Here is a 17,105-nt window from a genome sequence, read left to right as displayed (position 1 = left end):
GTCGAGTGGCTATAGTGTTACGGCAAGAAGTGATGTTGGGGGTCTTTCGGCACTGACACTGATCTCAAGAACTGACGTAGCGAAAAACACAGGCGGGGACAGAAAAAACGCTGTCATATGCGTTTATATGTGCCTGAAATGCTGAGGTGACAAGCAGTATGAATGTCGTGCAGCTTCTGGAGGACAGTGGAGCGCAGGTGCACATGGACTGCGAGCAAAAGTTCAAGCCCGGCAGGACGGGTATTGCGGCAATATAAAATGTTATCACGAATCACAAACAGGCTAGTCGACGCGTCAGGTGAGGTAGAGTTGATCTTGTTGATGACCGATCGTAATGCCTGGTCACGACGCTGTTCTTTCAGAATTCGGAGCAGTCCATATATAGCACACAGAATTCTTGTTGGCGCAATGCCCAGTGAACTAACCTTCCTACCGGATCTTTTAGCGAAGACAGCCAGCGTGGTGGTCTGTTACGACTGTGAATGAACGGCAATCCGGATAAGGGCGACACTTGTGTAGGCGGGCCAGCAGTCGGGTGACGAACAACGTTTATTGCGGTTGCAACGAAGTAGATATAGAAAACGAAGGGTGACGTAACAGGTCACGTGATTAATACAAAATGGACGGTGACGTCAGAGCGACTCAGCCGTGCTACATATCCCCTTTCTTAGGGAGCCAACAAATTACAATTGTCTTTTAGGTTGGGGGTAGCGGCAGGGCTCCCGGCGCGCCCTTGTGCTTCTGCGTAGTTCTTGAGCGGGCTGGGCGTCGTCTTGCTGCTCGGACCCAGCAGGAGGACTCTCATCGCGATGTGGTGTAGGGGCTTCTCGCAGATGTTCGCGAGTGCGTCGAAGTTCCTGACCCTCTTCCGTTTTCACCACCAGGGATCGCGGCGTCTAAGCTGGCGGCAGAAAGACCGCAGGTGTCCAGGTCTTTTCGTGGGTGTCGTATGTAGTCACTCGTTGCCCAGGCGACAGAGGTGGCAGGTTCCTGGAGCCGCGGTTGTAGTAGATCCTCTGGCGTTGGCGGATCTCCTCTGGGCGGTACTGGACGGCTCGGTTGGGCACGACCTCCGGCACCAGGTGGCTTGTGGGTACGGGCAGCAGGTTCCTCGTCTGCCTTCCCATCAGTCTCTGCACTGGGGACTTTAAAACAGCATCTCGCGGTGTATTACGCCATTCAAGCAGAGCCATGTGGAAGTAGGGCGTTCTAAGCGAGCACTTTTTTAGTAGCTTTTTTGCTTCTTGCACTCCCCTCTCCGTCATACCATTTGAGCGTGGATGATACGGGCTTGACGTTACGTGGCTATTACCGAGTCCATGTAAAAATTCTTTGAATTCGGTACTGTTGAATGGCGGCCCGTTATCGCTACACAGTTTAAGCCGTAATCCATGAACTGCAAAAATCTCGGCGCACCAGGACTTGAGCAGGTTTGCAGTGGTATGGCGAAATTCCTTGATTTCAAAAATGAAGAAATAGAAGTCAACTACAATAGCAAACTGTCGGCCCTCGTAAAAGAATAGGTCCATTCCTACAGCCTCCCAGGGTAAGGTTGGAACCTCATGGCTCAAAAGCGGCATCTTTGCGTTTCGCGGCTAATGCTTTTGACATATTTTGCAGTTTCGACAGAACTGTCCAATTTCGCTCGCCATGCAGGGCCAGAACATGATGCTTCGCACCCGCGCCTTCATCTTATCGGCTCCAGGATGTGCTACGTGCAGAAGAGCCAAAATTTCTGTTTTCATCGAGCTTGGTACGATTACCTTGTTGCTGCGAAACAGAAGACCGTCTTGTGCGTGTATCTCCTCCTGATAAGACCAGTAGGTGCAGACGGCTTGTGGAACCTCGTGCTTGTTGTCAGGCCAACTGGTCACCGCATATTCCCGCAGCTTGACGAGAACGAGATCATTGTTTGTTGCTGCACGAATGCTTTTTAGACGGGGTTCCGAGGCAGAAAGAAATTCTAGCACATTGACTTGAAACTGCTCCGTTTCCTCACGCATGCTCACTTCGCTCGGAAAACGCGATAAAGCATCCGCAAGAAAAAGTTCTTTGCCCGGCTTGTACACCAGTTTGATCGGGTAGCGCTGCAAGGTCAGCCTCATGCGCTGCAAGCGGAGGGGGCACTGATGCAGCGTCTTGTTAGGTATCGGTACCAAGGGCCTGTGGTCAGTCTCTACAATCACTTCTGCCTGCCCAAACACGTAGTCATGAAACTTGGTGCAACGATGCACTATCGCTAGCATTTCTTTCTCGATTTGCGCATAACTTTGCTGAGCATCTGTGAGCGACCGGGACGAAAAAGCGACAGGGCGGCCGTCTTGCATTAGAACTGCGCCTACTCCTAATTGGCTTGCGTCGACTGAGAGTGTGAAAGGCTGCTTAGGGTTAAAGAAGCCAAAACAGGTGCTTGAGTCAAGGATTGGCGTAATGCGTCAAAACGTTTTTGTTGCGCCTCCGTCCAAACCCATGCAATATCTTTACGCAACAGTGTTCGTAAAGGTGCGGTTGCGACAGACATTCTTCGGTTCAGACATTGAAAGTATGCCTTGTACCCTCTCCGGGTCCAGGCGTAGGCCTTCTGTAGTGAGGATGTGTCCCAGGTACCGGACCTCCGGATGCAGAAACGTACACCTCTGGGGGTTAAGCCGAAGGTTATGCTGTTGACATCGGGACAACACAAGTTGCAAGTTACGGTCGTGTTCGTCTTTAGTTTTTCCCCATACTAGCACGTCATCTATAACAACCGCCACACAGGGCAAACCTTCCAAAACGCGGTGCATTGCTGCCTGGAAAATTTCGGGGGCAGAGGATGGTACGCAAAACACCACTAAACACCACTTCTGTGTTTTCAAGGTGCTTGTGTATTATTTTTCCCCAGTCTTTTCACTACGGGTGAATTATTTAGTTTCGTAAATTTGCCTTGTCATTGTAACAACGTTCCATCTTTTTTGTTTCCGCATTTTTCTTTGGTTTCAACCCACTTCACTTATTGTTAGATATTTCAAGCTCCATAACTATCTTGTTCTTGCACCCTGGGTGTACATGTTTCTTTGCTTTCGCATTTTTTGCCAATCTTGCTGCTGTGTTTCTTGTTTACACTGACAGACATTTGTGCTCTTCATATAATGATACAATCTGCACAATTTAGGCCAGTGCAGATCGGCATAAGAATGAAAGTGGTTTTGTTGCAAAAAGGTATTATTGTATTCTGAAGTTATTATACACTGTTTTACCTGAACGTTTTGTGTTTTATGTGCACTTTGGAAGGTTTCTTTCTGCCCAGCTTCACTTATTTGCCGCTAGGTTTGCAAAACTGTGATTTTGGTCAGTTATTTTTGTTTTGTTTTCTGATAGTTTATTTGAAGAAGGCCTGTACAGTGATGCTGTGTGGTCGTATTCAATGACACCAGTGTGGTTGCGTTAGTACAAAAACACTTGTACTGATCAGGACTGGTTTTCTTTTACTTCCTCTTTTGTTCGATGTGACATCACTTGCTTGGAGCTGTACTTTGTGTGTTTCTACAAGAGTCTGTGGTCAGCTTGGCCCTTTACATATAATTCTTCATGCAATATGAAGCACTTCCACAATGGAAACGCAATACTCTAAAGGCCAGGCACCAAGCAGCAGCAAACAGTGCTGCGAATAGCTAGCAAGACAAGTAATTGAAGTACTGGTGCACAGAACACATAGGCAATCTCATAAAGGGGGCGAGTCAAGTACAACATAATTTATAAAAACACCATTTCCACGCATATAGGTAATCTCAACAATACCATACTAATGCACACTAGACATCGATATAACAAACTAACGTTTGTGCGAAAGATAAAAAACAATGTAAATAAACAAACTTAAACGTCTTGCATGCGTACTACTACAATATCCATAAGTCGTACCGCAAAGCTAACATCCCGTGCACAGATTATGTAACATGAAAGGTGCATTCAACGTTATCATTTGCGTGATTTGGATGGGTTTTTGTAGCTGCAGCAACGTTCAATTTGTTTATTTTGACACCAAAAATATGTCTCCAGGGCATTTGAGAATTCGATTGCTTACATCTTCCCGATAAATGCAGCGCGTAACGAGGTTTGCTGGAGCATTTGCGTCTTTAAAACAAAACACTTGTCAGGTGGTGAAAACCCAATCGTTAGCCTGAATTGTGTGAAGTTGTCCATTGGCAGTACCCTAATAATGCTCCAGTGTTTTCTTATGTGGCCCTTCACAAGCCAGGGAAGTACGACACTAACAAATGCCTTTTTAGCATTTGTGGTCATAATAATTTATTCAGTATTTACTTTACTATAAACATTCTATATCGGCAATATCGGGGTGATTTGGGATATTGGCACGACAAAAAGAAGTTTAATTTTTCGCAGACGATTTATTATTGCCTTAAACGACGTTCACCGAACAAAGGTTACCAGTTCCTTCAGCACGTGGCACTGAATTGGGTTAACAAATGGTTTTTAAAACTAAGCCAGTTTTATTCCAAAAATTGTTCAGAATATTTGAAAAGTAATCACAAATACATGCTTTTAGTTTTTTGGTATTTGACACAGTGTTGGCTCTGCTACATTGTTGGATAATTTTTATATGCTTTTGAGAATAAACGTTGGCCTTCAAGGTAAAAGAAAGTATCATGTGGCCACTAATTTTATATCGGCATGTGATACGAGAAACCAGGTCAGGTATATTACTAGAACAGGGTCTGAAGGTTTACCTCTTGTGGCCGTGGCACGCGTAGGCCTGAAAACGAGTTCAAAAAGCTCTAAATAACCGTAAACATCTAGAAATGTATAGATTCACATGGCGTGCTGTCTAACAGGACTCGAGTCCTATTTAATGACAGAAACGATTAAATCTCCAAACAGTAACCTGAGAGAGTTTCTGTGTCTGACTGTTGGCTTGCCTATTTGGTCGAGCTGATATAAAAAAAAGTGATGGTAAGGCCACCGGTTACTGATAGTACAAGTTAACATCAATTCACCGCCCCCTAGAAGAACGCGAGCACAAATAGCTAACAAAGGTGATACAATAGGAAAAGAAGCCAAAAGAAGAAATATTAACAGCAGTCATGGCACCCCTGCCTGATCAAAACTCACCGTCCTATCGGCAAAGGTTGTATGTCACTTGACAACCTATAATTTTATTGTTGTGTGCTTTGTCAGATAATCAGGCTTCATAGATTATAGCAATGTCACAAGAAACGAAATGATAATTGAACACAAAACAAGACGTTTGTTAAGCACATTGAACATACTGGCAAAACCCCAATAGGTTGTAATGGTACTTGATGGCTGCGTGCGATGGCTTCTGACTTCTCATCAATAAAGGCCTTCCTCCTCTCCTTCTATGGCACACTAGGAAGAAGCGCGGCCAAGTACGGGGGGGGGGCAGTTATTAATTTTAGGAGCAGGCTTATTTCTGACGGGGTTTATTTTACTAATACATCTTCAGTTGGGCAATACAGCTATTTCCTTTGATTAATTTCTAGTTTATTCGTGCGCAGCGAATCCGTTTGACTGGTTAGCTTGCTAGACTTTGTGGCTTTTTTTGCGGGATTGCAATGTGGCCCTGCGAAAGTCTTTGCTTACCAAAACACCCGCTGTTTTGAACCTCGTTTGATTTAATATTATGCCGAGAGGAAGGCAGGGAAGCAGACCCAAGGCAGGGCGGCTTTTATTCTGGCAGTTTTAACGAAGCAGCCAACACAACCAAAGAACTCTGGTGATGATTATGATCGCGAAAAGCCAGGAATATGATGATGACGCAAAAAATGCTTTGATGAGACTATGCTGCTGATATGGTGTTTGGACACAATATATATAGAATGGCCACTCACGTAATCAGTTTAGAGACAACTCACACTAGTTTCCCTCGCGGCTAAAGTGGCCGTCCTGGCCGTAAGAGGTGGGATAATCCGCGTCGGAAGGGCTTTACAAGCAAAATATGCGCAATTTTGATGCCACGCACAGTCGGTCAGCGGTGCCACAACTGGGACCAAAGACTTATTGACGGTTATTGTCCTTTCTCCCCGAATTGTAAGGCACAGTAAAGTCATATTCCTCTAGCCAGAATACGCAGTGGCCAAGGCGCCCCGACAGGTTTTTCAAGAAAGGGTGTGATGGTCTGTTACCACTGAGAAATGGATGTCATACAAATAAGAATAAAATTTTTGCGCAGCCCAGACAACTGCGACACACTCTTTCTCAGTTATGGTTTAGTTCTTGTCAGCGGGAGCAAAAGCGCGGCTTGCATAGGCAACAACGGACTCCGACAAGAAGTCCGTACCCTGAAGGACCGCCCCAAGACTGTGTACACTGGCTTCGGTATGAAGAACAATAGGTGCTGACTCATCGAACTGGCATAGCACTCGTCCAGAAGTAAAGCCTTCTTTCAGAGTATGGAAAGCTTTTTTATGCTCTTGGGTCTTGGCGAATGCAGTTCCAGATGGGAGTAATTTGTGAAGATGACAGTGTCTTAATGTGAAATGTGCCATAAATTGAAGCAAATAGGAAGCCAAGCCAAGAAAACTTCTTAGCACTTTCTGACGATAGAGGCTGGGAAAAGTTAAGGAGCGCATTGATCTTCTTTGGATCCGGGTGGGTACCTTCCTTGCTTAGAACGTGGTGCAAGACTTTTATTGAGGCACTCGTAAAGCGACATTTCTTGGGATTCAGCTGTAAACAAGCATTACCGAAACAGGCGACGACATTATCCATACTTTGGAGGTATTCGATCAGATTATTCGATCATATGTTGCAGGAGCTGCATATTCCACGGCATCACGTTGAACTGGCGGAAGCCGCCCGTTGTGCCAAATGCTGTTTTTCTAGATCGGCGTGGGCCATGTGGATCGGCTAATATCCTGGCTGAAGATTCGACAACTATTCGGCGCTGTGTAACGTGTCGTCCATTCGGGGCATAGTGTAGACGACTTTCCGGGTTATATTGTTAGGCTCTCGGTAGTACACACACGCCTGCCATAAGCCACCTTTGCTCTGGACCAAGGCAACCGGCAAATACCAGGAACTGCCGGAAGGGGAAACAATGCCCCGCTGGAGCATGTCGTATGTATGTTCTTGGGGGATTTTACGTTCTGCGGATGAAACGCGATAGGGACGACGGCGGATGATACAAGAACCCTTAGTTTCTTTGCGATGAGTCGCTGCTTATATTCGTAACAGAGTGAGGCAATGGCTGTCAAACAATGGCTTGTGCTTGTTAAGAAGACTAGTAGAGATTTGTGATTGTCCTCGCTGAGCTCAATGCTGATGGTGGATCTAAAGCTCGAAGACATAATCGCTTGCACATCAGTATGCTTAAGGGATGATATTGTCACGAAGACAAGGACGATGCAGTTGTCTTGAATAAAAAACACGTTTATTGGAGCGAACTTGTGCTCCCCTAACAACTCAAAAGAATACAGAGGCGGCGAAGCAGCGGTCAACAAAGCGACTTGCACAGGCGAGTGTCGTCGAATCGAATGCCCCGGCGTCCGCACTGCAGGCTTTTTAAGTGCGAATGCTCTTTATAAGCGACCCCAAACCTTCCACCGCCGGCGGCGGCGGCGGCAGCGGCGGCGGCGTCCGCAGTCCTCCTCTCCCTAGCAACGGCGTGGAGCGGAGAGGAGCGTCGGTAGCAACGGCGCGGTGACGTCACTTCACCACGTGACCGCGCTCGCTCCACCTCCTCGCCGTGGCTGCTGGGTGCGCGCCGCTCCCCGCACCGCTCCTCGCGCCGTGACGTCATGGTATGACGTCACAGCTCGCCTCCTCTCCCCATTAGCTGCCGCGCGCCTCTCTCTCCACCGTGACGTCACACTCTCTCCTCTCCCCCTCGCTCGGCTGCAGCTGCCGTGCGCCGCTGTCCCTCTCCCCTTGCGCTCGCCTCCTCTCTCAGACACCTGGCTCGGCGCGCTCGGCGCGGCGTACCCCCCTATATATGCAGCGATAAACTGCCAGACCTCCGTGGGTCGGCTCGCGCGCGCTCACGGGCGAATGCCAACGGATTTTAACTTTACTCCCCCTCATAGCATTACCCCGTGCATTCGCACTTAACCATGTTCACCCTCGGGAAAATGCTTGGGAGTTTTTTTTTTATCTTTTGGCGGGCGTGGTTCTCGAAACGTCGATTCGCATCGAGAACATAGTAGATCCAAGAAGATTATTCTGGGCTGTTCACGTTAGATCGGAATGCTCTCCCTATCACAACAGATAACACATGCGGCACAGAAAAAAAGAATGGAACACGCGCTTCCCTTGGCGCAGAGATAACACAGACCGGCGCAGCCGGGCAGTAAAAGCAAAACACAAATAAACAAACCCAATGTATGGTTCGCGGCATTACACCCCCTGTAAGAGTGCATCGACCCGATGCTAACATAAGCGACAGTCCGAACAAAGGAAAAAAGTTCGTCATCGTCCGTAGAAAGGTCTTAAGAGAACCACGTGGACGACTTCCGGCCGCGTGCGTTGTCGTGCTGTGCCGGAGTCACCATCGGAGATCACTTCGTAGGTAAGTTGGCCAACACGTCGTAGACTCTGGTAGGGTCCGAAATACCGTCGCAGGAGCTTCTCACTGAGTCCGCGTCGTCGGATTGGAGACCACACCCACACACGATCCCCTGGTTGGTGCTCGGCGTCTCGGCGTCGGAGGTTGTAGCGGCCCGCATCCACCAGCTGCTGGACCGTTATACGAACTCGAGCGAGCTGGCGGGCCTCCTCCACACGTTGAAGATATCCGTGGACGTCGGCGTTGAGGTCGTCGTCTTCTACGTGCGGAAGTATGGCGTCGAGCATCGTAGTCGGCCTTCTACCGTAGACAAGCTCGAACGGCGTCAGCTGCGTCGTTTCCTGGATAGCCGTGTTGTACGCAAACGTGACATACGGGAGCACTTCGTCCCAAGTCTTATGTCCAACGTCAACGTACATTGACAGCATATCTGCGATTGTCTTGTTCAGACGTTCTGTTAGTCCGTTAGTTTGGGGGTGGTACGCCGTCGTTCTTCGGTGATCCGTGTTGCTGTAGCGTAATACTCTTTGCATCAGCTCCGCAGTAAATGCGGTTCCGCGGTCTGTGATTAGGACTTCCGGGGCTCCATGTCGCAGCACAACTTGGCTTATAAAGAACTTCGCCACTTCTTGTGCAGTCCCCCTCGGAAGAGCGGCGGTCTCTGCGTAGCGCGTCATGTAGTCTGTCGCTACGACAATCCACTTGTTCTGTGATCGTGACGTAAAGAACGGGCCTAAAAGGTCCATTCCAATCTGTTGAAATGGTCTCCATGGGACGGCGATCGGTTGCAGAAGTCCGGCGGGTCTTGTCGGCGGCGTTTTTCGTCGCTGGCAGTCACGGCAGCTCCGGACGTAGTGGGTGACGTCAGAGGTAAGGCCGGGCCAGTAGTACCTCGCCTTGATTTTTCCAATAGTGCGGGCTGTGCCCAGATGTCCGGAAGACGGGTCGTCGTGGCACGCTTCCAAAATTTCGTCACGAAGGTTCGCGGGGATGACGAGAAGGTAATTCGCTTTTGTTCCGGGGCTGAAATTCTTGACAAGGATGGAGTTTCTCAGGCTGAATGCTGGTAAGCTGCGTTTGAAGGTCCTAGGAACGGCAACGTTGCATCCGTCGAGGTACTCGATTATGACGCGTAAGTCGGGGTCGGCACGCTGCTGGGCGGCTAGGTCGCTCTCCGTCACGATCCCGAAGAACGCGCTGTCTTCATCAAAGTCTTGTGGTGGTGGGCCGACGGGGGCGCGGGACAGGCAGTCGGCGCCGGAGTGTTTCCTGCCGGATTTATAAACGACTGTAACGTCGAACTCCTGCAGGCGCAAGCTCCACCGCCCAAGACGGCCAGAGGGGTCCTTCAAATTGACGAGCCAACACAGCGCATGGTGGTCTGTTACAACCTTGAATGGCCTTCCATACACGTATTGGCGAAATAATAAAATCGACCATATAATAGCCAGGCACTCTTTCTCAGAGGCAGAATAGTTTTTCTCCTCCTTCGACAGACCACGGCTGGCATAGGCGATTACCCTTTCGCAGCCGCTTTGCTTTTGGACAAGGACGGCACCCAAGCCTATATCACTGGCGTCCGTGTGCATTTCCGTTTCGGCATTCTCGTCGAAATGAGCGAGCACGGGCGGGTTTGCAGGCGTTTTTGCAGCTCGCAGAATGCGTTTTCTTGGTCGTTTTCCCAGCTGAAAGGGGTGCTCTCTTTCGTCAAGCCCTTGAGTGGCTCTGCAATGCGTGCGAAGTTTGCGACAAAGCGCCGGTAGTATGCGCACAGCCCGAGAAATCTTCGCACGCCCTTCTTGTGTTTCGGCCTTCGGAAGTTCGCAATGGCTGAAGTTTTTGCCGGGTTAGGTAGGACTCCCGCGGCGTTGACGACGTGGCCCAAGAACTTGAGTTCCCAGTATGCGAAACGGCACTTTTCAGGCTTCAGCGTCAACCCCGACGTACGAACGGCCTCGAGTACAGACTCCAACCTTTCAAAGTGTTCGTCGAAAGTCCCGGCGAATACCACTACGTCGTCGAGGTATACGAGGCAGGTGTGCCACTTAAGGCCAGCTAACAGAGTGTCCATGACTCTTTGAAACATCGCTGGTGCTGTGCACAGCCCAAACGGCCTCACCTTGAACTCGTATAGGCCGTCTGGGGTTATAAATGCAGTCTTCTCTCGGTCTCTCTCGTCCACTTCAATTTGCCAGTAGCCGGTCTTCAGGTCCATCGATGAGAAGTACTTCGCGTGGCAGAGGTGGTCGAGGGCGTCGTCGATTCGGGGGAGGGAGTACGTGTCCTTTTTCGTGATTTTGTTCAGTTGCCGGTAGTCAACGCAAAACCTTAATGTGCCGACTTTTTTCTTTACGAGTACGACGGGCGCAGCCCAGGGGCTTTTCGATGGCTGTAGAATGTCGTCGCTGAGCATGTCATCGACTTGAGTGCGGATGGCTTCCCGTTCGTGTGAAGAGACGCGGTACGGTCACTGACGGGTAGGTCGGGCTTCATCTTCGGTTATTATTCGGTGCTTCGCTAGAGGGGTCTGACGTTGTTTTGCGCTCGACGAAAAACATTCGCTATAGCGACGCAGCAAAGCAAATAATTTTTTCCGTTGTTCTTGCGATAGCGCCAGATTCACGTCGAATGGCTGCGGGAGCTGTAAGGTTTCTACGGGTGTGCGTTCAAAGTCGGTGACCGCGATCACGTCACTTGCTTCTTGCGTTTCTTCGAAGAATGCAATTGCCGCGCCCTTGTTTAAATGCTGGTACTCCTCAGTGAAATTAGTTACCAAAATGTGGGATTGGTGTTCCTTGAAGTGCGCAATGCCTCTTGCGACAGACACACCACGGTCGAGAAGCACCCTTTGATCAGTGTCTACGATAGCGTCAACGTCAGGAGCAGCATCTTCACAGTAGACTGCGACCATCAAGCTTGCGCGGGGTGGCAGGGTGACATGATAATCGGCAATCCTTACAGCAGCACGTCGTTCGGGGTTCGGTTCTGGCGTCATGTAGTGATGGGGGGGAAAAGTTATTGACTTAGTCTGCAGATCGATTATTGCACCGTTGTCCAGCAAAAAGTCCATTCCAAGAATTACATCGCGGGAGCAGTTAGGCAGAACGACGAACGCCGCAGGGTACGTTGTGCCGTCTATGGTGACACGCGATGTGCACATTCCACTTGGTGTCACGAGGTGGCCTCCTGCTGTGCGTATGTGCGGACCGTCCCATCTGTAATAACTTTCTTCAGTTTAGACGCAAATGGTCCGCTCATTACCGAATAGTCAGCTCCCGTGTCTACGAGGGCGACTACATCAAAGCCGTCAATGGACACCTTGACGTCAGATGCAGTCTTCCTCGAGTTTCGGGTTCGTCGGGGCGTCGTATCTCTGCTTGTACGTGTTGATGGTCGGGCACTGTGCATCGTCGTTGTCGTCGTCTTCTCAACGGACGTCTCGGTCAGGTCGGGTACGCGTAGCGCCGTGTAGCTGTCGTCGTGTTCGGGAGTCTCGTCAGGGTTAGGTCGGGTCGTCGGGATGAGGGCATGTCGTGAATCACTGTCTTCAGCGCGTCCTTGCGTCGTTGGAGGGTTTCCAGTTTTTCGCCGTAGAGCAACTTCACCTCCAGAAGTTGCCGCCTTTAGTTTCCCCCGCGTTGGCTGTGAGACCTTCCACGTGCGAAGTCAGCACTGCTACGGCGGTCCGTCGACTGGTACGGGTAGGGCGACGGCGAACGGTTGAAACGGGCTGGTCCACGGCTGGTGTTCGGCAGGTATTCTTCAATCTCAGATGGGTGCTGGCCGGGTCGGGGGCGTGGTGCATCGACGGAGAAACCACGTAGTCCGAGTCTCTTGTATGGGCAGCGACGGTAGATGTGGTCGGCCTCTCCGCAGTGGTAGCACAGAGGACGATTATCCGGGGTTCGCAATACGTCAGTCTTTCTCGGCGTCTGGGTTTGTGCTACCGGGGGTCGGGCGGGCGACAGTGGGCGGCGGTAGGGCGGGGCCTCTTGACGGCGTGCCTCTTGACGACGTGTTTGAGCAGGGCGGGGTCGGTGAACAGCCGCGGAGTACGTCATAGCTTGGGGCTCGCAGTGTACTTCGGATGCCACAGAAGTTCCCATAGCGTTTTGAACTTCTTCCCGGATCACGTCAGTTAGGCAAGCGACTTGGGGTTGTGGCGTCGTCTGGAAAAGTTTTCGCAGCTCCTCTCTCACTACTGCGCGGATGGTCTCGCGTAGTCTATCAGCCGGAATCCGCATGTTGTCGGCGTAGTTCGCACTGGCCGCGCCAACAAAGTTCCGGTCATACTGCTTAGCACGCATTTGGAGAGCCTTCTCAATCGTGCTGGCTTCGGTCACAAATTCAGCGATGGTTTTGGGCGGGTTGCGGACAATTCCAGCAAACAGCTCCTCCTTCACACCGCGCATCAAGAAGCGTAACTTCTTTTCTTCCGTCATTTCGGGGTCCGCGCGGCGAAATAGTTGTTGCATCTCCTCAACGAAGATCACGACCCCTTCGTTGGGGTGTTGTGTCCGAGTTTCAAGCAAAAGCGCAGCTCTCTCGTTTCTCACAACGGTAGTGAATGTCTTAAGGAACTCCCTTTTGAAGTGAGTCCAGTCGGTCAAAGAACTCTCATGGTTTTCGAACCAAGTTCGAGCAGCATCTTCTAAGTAAAAGAAGACATGCCGGAAACGTTCTTCGTCGTCCCACCTGTTGAAGATGCGGACGTGCTCCAGCTTCTCCAACCATTCTTCGGGGTCTTCAGCGGGGGCTGCCCGGAACGATGGCGGTTCCCGGGGCTGCTGCAGGACGATTGGCGACGTTGTTTCTTGAACCATGGTGTTGGTTGCAGCGTTCCTTTTCTTGGGCCCTTCTGACATCAAACCGAACTCGGGTGGTAAATCTTGCAGGCGGAAGCTGGCTCTTGTGTGACTGGCTTGGCGGCTTCCCGAGGTTATAGTGGGCATGAAGGGTGCGTACCCCGCACCTCCACCAGATGTCACGAAGACAAGGACGATGCAGTTGTCTTGAATGAGAAACACGTTTATTGGAGCAAACTTGTGCTCCCCTAACAACTCCAAAGAATACAGAGGCGGCGAAGCAGCGGTCAACAAAGTGACTTGCACAGGCGAGTGTCGTCGAATCGAATGCCCCAGCGTCCGCACTGCAGGCTTTTTATCTTTTGGCGCGCGTGGTTCTCAAAACGTCGATTCGCATCGAGAACATAGTAGGTCCAAGAAGATTATTCTGGGCTGTTCACGTTAGATCGGAATGCTCTCCCTATCACAACAGATAACACATGCGGCACAGAAAGAAAGAATGGAACACGCGCTTCCCTTGGCGCAGAGATAACACAGACAGGTGCAGCCGGGCGGTAAAACCAAAACACAAATAAACAAACCCAATGTATGGTTCGCGGCAATATATGGCAAAGGCCAGAGGGCCAACTTTCTCGTTTAGAATGCAAGCTACCTTATTGCCTTTAGGAAGGAGAATGGGCCCAGAGGCAATCTTTGGTGTGGCGATGAAAGTATATCCCCGTGAAAAGCGAACGGCAGATGGCGGTATTATGACTCCTTTGCAAGCGAAGTTTCTGGCTGGTATAGGAAACAAATCTCATCGGTGGGACTGTCACACGTTACAAAAACACCGTTTGTTAGGTGGACGCTAAACACAAAAACCGGCAGAGACAAACCGCGGTATGGGAGCATCTGATGTACAGTCCATTCATGTCTTGGTGAGGTGAATCGCATTCTTGGGGAGGAAATTACCGCAGACGACCCTGATAAAAAGTCCCAGAACACATTTTCGTGTGAACAAAGAGTCATCACCACACACCGAATGTAATGTAGGAGACGGTATATGGTAACCCCCACTATACAATATCCAGAAGGCCAAACCGCATTGCCATTTGCGCGACCCAAGAATGGCCCGCTTTAGGAGTTCTTACCTTCCTCAGACGTGAATGTAACCTGGCCGCCGTATGAACAAGGGCCTCAAGACGCAAAGCTTCAACTTCCACCAATTATATGTTCTACGGACGTTCAGGAGGAGTTATGGGGTCTTCGAGCAATGCAGTTTTCATTCAAAAAACGTGGGGCGCTAGTTTTCCGAAGGGTGGTTTATGGGAAACATGGCAGGACGAAGAGGGGACAGCGAGCGGCGGTAGGGCGAAGGCGACCGGCGTCGTGTTGCAGTATCGCGCTCAGAAATATTTGGAGATTCGCGAAGCGAAGAAGAACGGCGAGGAGGAGGGACATATGTGCTTCTTCGAATAAACAAAGCGGGGTTTGTTCCGCTCATAAGGAGTGAATCCTCGGCGTTCATCCTGCTGGCGTCATCGGCAAAAGCGGGCATTCTGGCCCCGAATCTTACAAAAGTAACACACCGGGCGGTTCTTAGTGAAAGGCTGGCACTCAGTGCGCACGTGCATGCAGTACGTCTTGGGACCCCTAGAGGAGAAAACGGCCGTCAAATGTCTGGGAGCAGTCGAAAGCGGAGGACATTCCTCGAACAAGGGATGTTTCGAAGCAGCCACTGCGTACGCGTCACGTGAGGCACGGGAAGAGTCCAAATTGCCGGTGGATACGCCATCATTGGAGAATAATGGGAGAGTAATGGAGAATAATTGACAATTGGAGAATAATGGGAGAGGCCTTTACCCTGCAGTGGGCGTAGATAGGCTGATGATGATGATGATGATGATGATGATGATGATGATGATGATGACGCCATCATGGACTCCAGTGCTTTCTTGATTAGATCCCGTGGCGGACATAGGCTGTACAATGACAGTGATCGCGTTGGAGACACGACGAGTTGCGGTTGCCTAGCTGCTCACGAATGATTGCGCGTATCAGAGTGCGCAGATCTCAGTCCCCAGCCAGACGAGTCGGTTCTGCCTGAATGGGTAGAGACTACAACTGATCCAGGCATTGGCAGGTCTCGCGCACATCGCGGACTGTCATGTGATTCTCGACAGCGAGCGCGTTAAAGGCACATGACCAATGCCCTTTAAGATGTGGCGCACCTTATCTGCCTCTTGCATGCTTTCGTCCACCCGGCGGCAGAGGGCGACAAAGTCCTCCATATAGGCCGCATATGTTTTGTTGGGACGTTGGACGCGAAAATGCAGATTTTTCGGCGGCATCTGCGTGCGCTGACGGGGGGCGAAAAACTTTGTGGTGACGCTCAACGAAATTGGTTAAGTTCTCGATGGTTCTCTCGTTGTTAAAGTGCCATGTTTTCGTGACGAGATCGACGAGGAATGAAACAATGCGCAGCCTAAAATCATCATACAGGATGTTTAATTGCCTGGCGCAATTATAGTGGTCCAGCCAATCCCCGAAGGTCTTCACCAGGAAGACCAGAAAAACAGGAAGGGTCGCGCTTGTCTCCGGTGCTCACCCATGCCGAGGGCGTTGGCGCGGTGTGTTCCGAAGCGCTTTCTCTTTGCACCGTTGGCTCGCGTGGTGGGAGACGTCGACCGTAACGAAACTGCAGGAGTGTAACTGGGGGCGGCAGAGGACGGGACTGGCAAGCAAGTCTACCAGTTAGGAGAGGAAAGCCGCGAAGTAGTCCTAAGACAGGGCGGCATTTATTTCGGCGGCCTTGATGACGCAGTCAACACAAACAACAAACTCCGATGATGAATATGATCGCGCTGGGTTAGGGGTACGATGATGACACCAAACGATGCGGGGGTGAAATGGTGCAAATGATAGAGTGTTCTGATGAAAACAGATAATGAACACTCAAGATCATTGTAAAGACAGCGCTCACAATATCTTTTATATTCTTGGTCCTACAGTGGGTGGCATAAAATTTCTCGGTTTACAGAACAACTCTGATTGCTCCAACCGTTGATCCTTTCCAGCGTGCGCAGAAATAAATCTAACGCGCTCAATGAGTCATATACATGATAAAATTAAAAAAAAACCATATCTCCTAAATTTCCGTAAAAACAGTTGGTTGAAAAAGAATATTGCTTTGATTTATTTATACCAATTAGGCTGAAAGTTTTAATAGAAACGTTTCGCCTTGTCTTTTTGTGCCATTCAATGCTAAGACTGCTGACAAAATGTGAAGCCGTTGCGCCATAGCCATTCTTTTTTGTATACCTAGAATCAAAACACTAGCGACATTCCGTTTTCGTGAAGGAGGAACCGATGCTGATTTATTCGATGCATCTCTTCGCATCCCCCCGCACGGGGCACCTTGAGCAATCTTGGTGACGGTACTGGCGATACCGCGGACCCCGAGCCACCAAACATAAGCTGGATCCAACCGTGGTGATGTGTTTTTGAGGTGAAGGGTAGAAACCTCTAACGGTGGCCGTCGGAGCCCAGGTCAAGCTCCGGCGGATGGGCTCCCTGTCTGTCTACCAGGCAGGGAGCTCCGGGACCTCTTTGGCTACCAGGGTAAGGTCAAAGAAGAAAGTACCCCAGTCTCCCTGCTTTTATACTATGCTCTATGGCATTTTCAAACCCCCCCCCCCCAAATGTGATCGGTCCCTGAAAAGGGGCCGCACCGAAGTATCTTTTCCCCAATTGCCATCTTTAACATTTCCTGAACCGAATAATTTCTCTCGATTTCTTGT

General features: G+C 50.1%; 1 pseudogene; it reads right to left on the bottom strand.

The window, feature by feature from the left end:
- Window positions 1-683: 683 nt before the first annotated feature.
- Window positions 684-15,596, bottom strand: LOC144160682 (uncharacterized; annotated as a pseudogene).
- Window positions 15,597-17,105: the final 1,509 nt, after the last annotated feature.

Source organism: Haemaphysalis longicornis, unplaced genomic scaffold (genome assembly GCF_048455015.1).
Source record: "Haemaphysalis longicornis isolate Haplotype H1 unplaced genomic scaffold, Haemaphysalis longicornis Haplotype H1 scaffold_11, whole genome shotgun sequence".
In the NCBI taxonomy this organism is placed as follows: Eukaryota; Metazoa; Arthropoda; class Arachnida; order Ixodida; family Ixodidae; genus Haemaphysalis; species Haemaphysalis longicornis.
This window is presented reverse-complemented; position numbering and strand designations above follow the sequence as displayed.